This window comes from Mus caroli, chromosome 4, assembly GCF_900094665.2.
Source record: "Mus caroli chromosome 4, CAROLI_EIJ_v1.1, whole genome shotgun sequence".
Taxonomy (NCBI): Eukaryota; Metazoa; Chordata; class Mammalia; order Rodentia; family Muridae; genus Mus; species Mus caroli.
The window spans coordinates 11,967,295-11,976,260 of record NC_034573.1 but is presented as its reverse complement, the minus strand read 5'-3'; the positions used below and the strand labels follow the sequence as shown (position 1 = coordinate 11,976,260).

Sequence of the window (8,966 nt, the reverse complement as noted above, 5' to 3'; positions counted from 1 at the left end):
CACCCGCTCAGGCCAAGCACTGATCCTCCATATTTCACCCAATTCCTACTGCAGATGGCCTTGCAGGGCTGACATTTACTATCAAGCACCATCACATGGGTCTCTGTAGAATCTCTCTCCTCTGCACGTGCCCTTCTTTGTTCTTCTTCAGATGCATAAGAATGAGCTACATACAAGTGGAGGCTCTCTTCCACAGACCTGCCACCTAGTCAAATGGATGGCCTGGAGTCACACATTCTCACTTTCTCATGAGAAGGCTCAACCACCTTCCTCACTTCTCCCTTCCACACCACCTCCAAAGCACCATGCATTCTTACATAAATGACTGCTTAAAGTAACATACTGAAAACAAGAGATAAGTCTTCAAATGGAGAATTCTATCAACAAAAGATTCCTCTTATGATGTAATTAAAACACACATAGAGTATAATTTAAGACATGTTGCTATGACAAATATGTACAAGTTGTCTTTCTCAAATAAAAGAAACGCATTTACTCAACTGGGCTGCCTGCCAGGAATTAAGTTTTACCTCTTCAATGGCAAGGGATGCTCTGTATAGAAAAAGAGAGTCACTCTAGAACAGGACTTCTGAGTTTTAACACATCTCCATCTGCAGCATTTGTTAGCATAAATAGCATGAGAGTCAATGGCAGGAAGTCACGGTGTGGGTACAAAGCCTGCTCTCTGTGAATATAAATCTTCATTAATTTTTTTATTTCAGTAATTAGTAAGAAAAAAATAATACAGGTAAGTGATAAAAGTTCACCTTTCCAGTTCTGCCAGCAACTCTTGCCGAATATAAATATTATTTTTTCTGATAAATATCTTTATTTGCTTTACATCCTGAGGGCTGTATATCTCCCAGCCCCCTCTTACCTAGTCCCTACCCCATTTCTTCCCTCCTCTTCTCCTCTGAGAAGGTGGAGGATCCCTGGGTATCCCCAGACCTTGGCACATCAACTCTCTGCAGGGCTAGGTGTATCCTCTCTCACTGAGGTTAAACCAAGCAGCCCAGTTAGGGATATTATATCTATAGGCAGGCAACAGGTTTAGCAACAGCCCCTGTTATAGTTATAGGAGGACACATGAAGACTGAGCTACACATCTGCTACCAATGTGCAGCGAGCCTAGGTACAGCCTACATATGTTCTTTGTTGATGGTTCAGTCTCTGAGAGCCCAAAAGTGTCCAGGTTAGTTGACTTTGTTGGTTTTCCTGTGAGGTTCCTATACACTACAGGTCCCTCAATCTTTCCCCCAATTCTTCCACAACACTCCCCAAGTTCTGTCCAGCATTTGGCTGTGAATCTTTGCATGTTTCATGCTGGGTAGAGCCTCTCAGTGGACAGTTATGCTAGGCTCCTGTTTGCAAGCATAACAGTGTATCACTGATAAATAGTGTCAGGGATTGGTGCTTGCCCATGGGATGGATCTCAAGTTAAGCCAGTTATTGATTGGCTATTGCTTCAGTCTCTGCTCCATCTTTGTCCCTGTGTTCTTGTAAGGACAAATTTTGGGTGGAGAGTTTTGTGGAAGGGTTGATTCCTGTCTAGCTAAAGGGGGTAGACACTTCAGGCTCTAGATTCCCACTGCTAAGAGCTTCTCCCATCCCAGGTCTCTGGCATGACCCAGAGATATCCCCATACACACTCCTGTCAGCTGCTTATTCCCACGAATTCTCCTGGAACTCTGGCCCTCTCTCCTGTCTCTCCCCACATCTGTTCCTGAATGAGCCTCATTCCCTCTCCCATTCTGTTCCCTCGCTCAATCTGCCTCCATAACTGTTTTATTCCCCCTTCTATGTAAGATTCAAAGGCTTGAATCTTTTTTGTTTAGCTTATTTGGGTCTGTGAATTGTAGTGTGTGTGTCCTATATTTTATGGCTAATATCCACTTATAAGTGAATACACATCATGCATGTCCTTTTGGATCTGGGTTACCTCACTCAGGATGATATTTTCAAGTTCCATCTATTTGCTAACAAAACTCATGATGCCCTTGTTTTTTAATAGCTAAGTAGTATTCCATTGTGTAAATAAACATTTTCTATGACCATTCTTCAGTTGAGAGGCATCATCTGGGTTGTTAGCAGTTTCCCGCTATTATGAACAAAGCTAGCTGCTATGAACAAAGTGGAGCACATATCCTTGTGGTATGGTGGAGCATCTTTTGGGTATATTCCCAGGAATGGTATATCTGGGTCTTCAGGCATTACTATTTTCAATCTTCTAAGAAACTGACATATTGATTTCCAGCATGGTTGTACAAGTTTGCACTCCCACCAGCAATGAAGGAATGTTCCTCTTGCTCTACACCCTTGCCAGCATGTTCCATTGCTTGAGTTTCTGATATTGCCATTCTGAGGGCTATTTTGATATGGATTTCCCTAATAAGTAAGAACACTGAACATTTAAGTGCTTCTCAGCCACTCAAAATTTCTCTGTTGAGAATTGTGTTTAGCTCTGTTACCCATTTTTAATTGTGTTATTTGGTTTGTTGGTATTTAACTTCTTGAGTTCCTTATATATTTTGGATACTAATTAGCACTCTCTTTGATATAGGGTTGACAAAGATCTTTGCCCAATCTGTAGGTTGCCTTTTTGTCCTAATGACAGTGTCCTTTACTTTTCAGAAGTTTTTCAGCTTCATGAGGTCCCACTTATCAATTGTTGATTGTAGAGTCTGAGACATTGGTCTTCTGCTCAGGAAGTTGCCCTCTGTGCTAATGCATTCAAGGCTATTTCCCACTTTCTCGTCTCTTAGATTTAGTGTATCTGGTTTCATGTAGATCTCTTTGATCCACTAAGACTTGAGGTTTATGCAGGGTAGTGAATGTGGATCTATTGCATTCTTCTTTTGTTTTTTGGGTTTTTTTTTTTTTTTTTTGCTTTGAAATTTAGAAACAACTTTTATTTAAGATCAGAAATACAATTCCTAAAATATCAACTTTTCAGAAAACTGTGGCTATATAATACTGCATTGCCTCTATCATATTAGAATGTGCATTAGACTCAAATACAAAAACCAGGAAACAAATCACCATCCTTCAACAATTTGAACAAAGATAGAATGAAAGCCTAAGAAAGAACAAAGATGGACTTTCAGAGGATGGGCTGTTTTCAGATGTCAAGCACCATTAAATACATACATAAATAAACAAACAAATAAATAAATAAATTTTTTAAAAAGCACAAATGAACGGGTTTCCAGATATATAAATTAAGTTTAACCTTTGGCACTAGGAACCAGGGCATCTCATCACATAGCATTAACTTATATTAGAAAACTGTGTAGTGTCAAAGGGATAAAACCACCAGCATTCAAGCAATATTGTCAACTAGACAATAAAATGGTCTACTGAATTTCTTCTTTGTCAAATTACTGCATACACTGGTAGCTTTGAAATGAGGAAAGGAGCTAGGCACTCCTTTTATTTTCTGTCCACAACAGAACAGGAAAACCAAGTGAAACATAAGCCCTGTTTTCCATTGACAGTTTTTTGTTTTTTTTTTTCGAGACAGGGTTTCTCTGTGTAGCCCTGGCTGTCCTGGAACTCACTTTGTAGACCAGGCTGGCCTCGAACTCAGAAATCCTCCTGCCTCTGCCTCGCGTGCGCCACCACGCCCGGCTATCCATTGACAGTTTTAAAGAGCGTCAATTATACCATGAAAGGCCTAAACAGAAGTGTTTACAGATACCAAACAATACTGAGTGGTCAGTAGAACTTCACCAGGCTTTGCAATAATAGTCAGCAGAAGCCACTTCGTAATGACTGGCAGTAAGCAAAGAGGCAAAATTCTTTGCATAAGGAATGAGGCAGATAGCTCAGGGTGAGCCAACAGAATCTCAGCATACTGAGGCCTTTCAAACTTGTACAGCAGCTGAGTGCTCAGCCTCACATTGAAATACTCTTTTATCCCTCCCACAACTTCACTAACTGCATACTCCTTACTATCAACATTTCCCTGTGATTTCTTGCAATTGGCATACTCAAGAATGGCATCTACATTCTTTTCAGCAGGGAGCTGTAACAACTTCTTCCACCTAGTAACCAAGTACCAGTCATCCACCAGTCATGGTTTTAATTCTTCAGGGATCTTCACCTTTACCTCCATCCTACTCTTGAATGCCTCCTCTTTCTCCACAGTGGGGTCGGCCCATGTCCCTTTCTTCCGAGGTGGCTCGGGCACTTCACTGGTACTGCCACATATCCGTTGTCAGGAGTCTTCTGCTTGTTCTGTTCTTCCTTGTCTTCCGCACAGAACCAGTAGGGGGGTAGTTCTCAGCAGAGCAACCTCCCCATCTTCCTGGCAGAGCTGGACCAAGATTCTCTGGCTGCGAACCAGCTGACTTCTTTCCTGAGGCAGCTCCTCTCATCTTATTTCTCTGCATATTGCCTCAAATTGGTTTCTTAAAGTTGTCTTCTTCTGCAGATTGTTGTCCACGAGTTTGAGAAGCCTGCTTTCTGGAACTCATTCAATCCTGTTTTTATTCCAACCAACAATGTTCCTTCTTTCCCTTCCAAGGATTCCTAGTACTCTCCTAGGATGGCCTGGAAAGATGAAGTGGGAATACAACCCTGTATTCTGCAACCAGGAATGGTTCTGCAACCAGGGTCAGATATCCTGATCTTAACTGTAGAGTAAACATAGCTTTTCTGATGATGACCTGAAATGAGAATCCAGTATGTTCCAGAAGCTGGCCTGTGATCACTGCTGCTCCTCCAAATGCCATAGTCGTGCATTCTTCTATATGGAAATATCCAGTTAGACCAGTACCATTTGTTGAAAATACATTTTTTGCATTGTATGGGTTTGCCTTCTTTGTCAAAAATCCAGTGTCCAGACGTGAGTGGGTTTATTTTAGAGTCTTAAAATTGATTCCATTGATCAACCTATCTGTTCCTATACTGAACCCTGAAGTTTTTATTACTATTACTCTGTAGTACAGCTTGAATCCGGGATGGTAATAACTCCAAAAGTTCTTTTATTATACAGGCTTCTTTTAGCTATCTTGTATTTTTTTTGCTTGTTTTACCATATAAAGTTTAGGATTGTTCTTTCAAGGTCTATAAAGAATTGTGTTGGAAATTGATAGGAATTGCATTGAATCCATAGATTGCTTTTGGTAAGATGGCCGTTTTTACTATATTAGTCCTACCGAACCATAAGCACAGGAGATCTTCAATTTTTTTTCCAGAGACTTGAAGTTCTTTTCATACAGGTTTTTCACTTGCTTGGTTAGAGTACACTAAGAAATTTTGCACTTTTGGCTACTGTGAGGGTTTTGTTTCCTTAATTACTTTCTCAGCCTGATTGTTTATATAAAGGAAGGCTACTGGTAGTTTTTGTTTTGTTTTGTTTTGTTTTGTTTTGTTTTGTTTTGTTTTTAGTTAATTTTATATCCAGCCACTTTGGTGAAGGTGTTTATCATCTATAGGAGTTTCCTGTACTCACACACACACATACACACACACACACACACACACACACACACATACACACACACAGAGAGAGACAGAGACAGAGAGAGACAGAGACAGAGAGACAAAAAGACAGAAAGACAGAGACAGAGAGAGACAGAGACAGAGACAGAATCATATCATCCGCTAATAATGATACTTTGACTTCTTTTCACCTTGATCTCCTTTAATTGTCTTATTGCTCTAGCTAGAACTCCAAGTACTATAGTACTAGAAAAGAATGGACAGTGTTGTCTTGTTCTTGATCTTAGTGGAATTGCTTTAAGTTTCTCTCCATTTAGTTTGATGTTGGCTATTGGCTTGCTGGGTATTGCCTCTATTGTGTTTAGGTATGGGCCCTGGTATCCCTGATCTTGCCAAGATGTTTAACATGAAAGGGTGTTGGAATTTGTCAAAGGATTTTCCAGGATCTAATGAGATGCTCATGTGGGTGTTTTCTTTCAGTTTATTTATATGGTGAATCCATATATTAATCCATATGCTGATGGATTTTCAAGAGTTTAACCATCCCTTCATCCCTAGAAAGAAGTCTATTTGGTCGTGGTAGATGATTTCTTTGATTTGATCTTCGGTTCAGGTTGCAATTATTTAATTGAGTATTTTTGCGTCAATGTTCATAAGGAAAGTCCATGTAAAATTATCTATCTTTGTTGAGTCTTTGTGTGGTTTAAGTAACAGGGTGACTGTGGCCTCCTAGAATGAGTTTAGCAATGATCTTTCTGTATCTATTTTATGTAATAGTTTGAGGAGTATTGATATTAGCTCTTCTTTAAAAGTCTACAAGAATTCTGTGTTAAATCATCTGGCCCTGGCATTGGGGGTGGGGGGAGACATTTAATGATTGCTTATATTTCCTTATGGGTTATAGGACTCTTTAAATAGTTTACCTGATTTTGATTTAACATTGATAGAAAATATCCATTTCATTAAGATTTTCCATTTTTGTGGAGTACAGGATATTTGAAGTAAGACCTAATATTTTTTTAATAACCTCAGTGTCTGTTGTTATGTCTCCCTTTTAATTTCTGATTTTGTTTTTTGGAATACTGTCTCTCTGCCTTTTAGTTAGTTAGGCTAAGGGTTTGTCTATCTTGCTGATTTTCTCAAAGAACCAGCTCTTGGTTTTGTTGATTCTTTGTATTGTTCTGCTTCTAAGTCATTGATTTTGGTCATGAATGATTATTTCCTGCCATCTACTCCTGGGGGTGCTTGCTTCTTTTTGTTCTAAAGCTTTCAGGTGCTCTGTTAAGTTGTTAGTATGAGATCTATCATATCTCTTTATGAAGGCACTTAGTGCTATGAAATTTCTTCTTAGCACTGTTTCATTGTGTCCCTTAAGTTTGGGTATGCTGTGCCTTCATTTTCATTGAATGTAGAATGTCTGATTTCTTTTGTCATTTCTTCATTGGCCCAGTAGTCAGTGAGTTGAAAGTTGTTCACTTTCCATGTGTTTGTAGGCTTTCTCCTGTTTCTGTTGTTGTTGAAGTTCAATTTTAATACATGGTGATAATGAAAAGATTCAAGGGCTTAATTGAATTTTCTTGTATTTGTTGAGACTTGCTTTGTGACTGAGTATATGGTCAATTTTGAAGAAGTTTCCATGATGTACTGAGAAGAAAGTGTATTCCTTGTGTTTGGGCAAAATATTCTGTTGATATCTGTTAAGTCCATTTGATTCATAACATCAGTTAGTTTCATCATCTCTCTGTTCAGCTACTATCTCAAAGACCTTCCCATAGGTGAGAGTAGGATATGGAACTCTCCCACTAATAATGTGTTAGGATCTATGTGTGATTTAAACTTTAGTAATGTTTCTTTTACAAATGTGGGTACCCTTACATTTTGGACATAAGGTTCAGATTGAGGTTGACATCTTGGTAGATTATTCCTTTGATGAGTATCAAATGTCCTTCCCCATCTCTTTTGATTATTTTGGTTGAAAGTCTATTTTATTAGATGATAGAATGATTATACCAGCTCGTTTCTTGAGTCTATTTGCTTCAAAAACCTTTTTCCAGCCCTTTACTCTGAGGTAATATCTGTCTTTATTGCTGAGGTGTGTTTTTTGTATGCAGTAGAATGATGGATCCTGTTTACTCATCAACTCTGTTAATCTGTATCTTTTTTAATTTTTAATATTTTTATTACATATTTTCCTCAATTACATTTCCAATGCTATCCCAAAAGTCCCCCATACCCTCTCCCCCCACTTCCCTACCCACCCATTCCCATTTTTTTGGCCCTGGCGTTCCCCTGTACTGGGGCATATAAAGTTTGCGTGTCCAATGGGCCTCTCTTTCCAGTGATGGCCGACTAGGCCATCTTTTGATACATATGCAGTTAGAGTCAAGAGCTCCAGGGTACTGGTTAGTTCATAATGTTGTTCCACCTATAGGGTTGCAGATTCCTTTAGCTCCTTGGGTACTTTCTCAAGCTCCTCCATTGGGAGCCCAGTGATCCATCCAATAGCTGACTGTGAGCATCCACTTCTGTGTTTGCTAGGCCCCGGCATAGTTTCATAAGAGACAGCTATATCTGGGTCCTTTCAGCAAAATCTTGCTAGTGTATGCAATGGTGTCAGCGTTTGGAAGCTGATTATGGGATGGATCCCTGGATTTGGCAGTCTCTAGATGGTCCATCCTTTCGTTACAGCTCCAAACTGTATCTTTTTATTAGTGAATTGAGTTCACTGACATTGACGTTGAGAAATACTAATGACAAATAATTGTTAGTTTCTGTTATTTTGATGTTGGTAGTGTGTGTGCCTGTGTGTGTCTGTCTGTCTGTCTGTCTAGTCTGTTTCTCCTCTTTCAGTTTTGCTGTGAAATTATTTATTTCTCACGTTTTCTTGGGTGTAGTTACCCTCCTTTTGTTGCAGTTTTCTTTCTGGTATCTTCTGTAGGGCTGAATTAGTAGAAAGATATTGTTTAAATTTAGATTTGTCATGGAATATCTTGGTTTCTCCATGTATGGTGATTGAGAGTTTTGATGGGTATAGTAGTCTAGGATGGCATCTCTTGTCTCTTAGGATCTGCAAGACATCTGTCCAGGCCCCTCTGGCATATAGAGTTTCTTTTCAGAAGTCAGGTGTAATTCTGATAGGTTTGTTTTTATGTTACTTGGCCATTTCCCTGCAGATTTTAATATTTTTCTTTGTTATGTACATTTAGTGTTTTATTGTGTGGCAGGCAGATTTTACTTTCAAGTCCAATCTATTTGGTGTTCTGTAAGCTTCTTGTAATGTATAGCTATCTCTTTCTATGGGTTAGGAAATTTTTCTTCTATTTTTTTTTTAAATTTCTGGGCCTTTGATCATGAAGTCTTCTCCTTCTTCTATTCCTATTATTCTTAGGTTTGGTCTTTTTATAGTGTCCCACATTTTCTGGATAACATACATTAGAAACACTTTATATTTGGCATTTTCTTTGACTGAAGTGTCAATTTCTTCTATCATGTCATCTACACCTGAGATTCTCTCTTTCATC

General features: G+C 39.0%; 1 pseudogene; it reads right to left on the bottom strand.

Moving 5' to 3' along the window:
* Positions 1-3,673: 3,673 nt before the first annotated feature.
* LOC110292402 lies at positions 3,674-4,584 on the bottom strand (annotated as a pseudogene).
* Between the last annotated feature and the right edge of the window lie 4,382 nt (positions 4,585-8,966).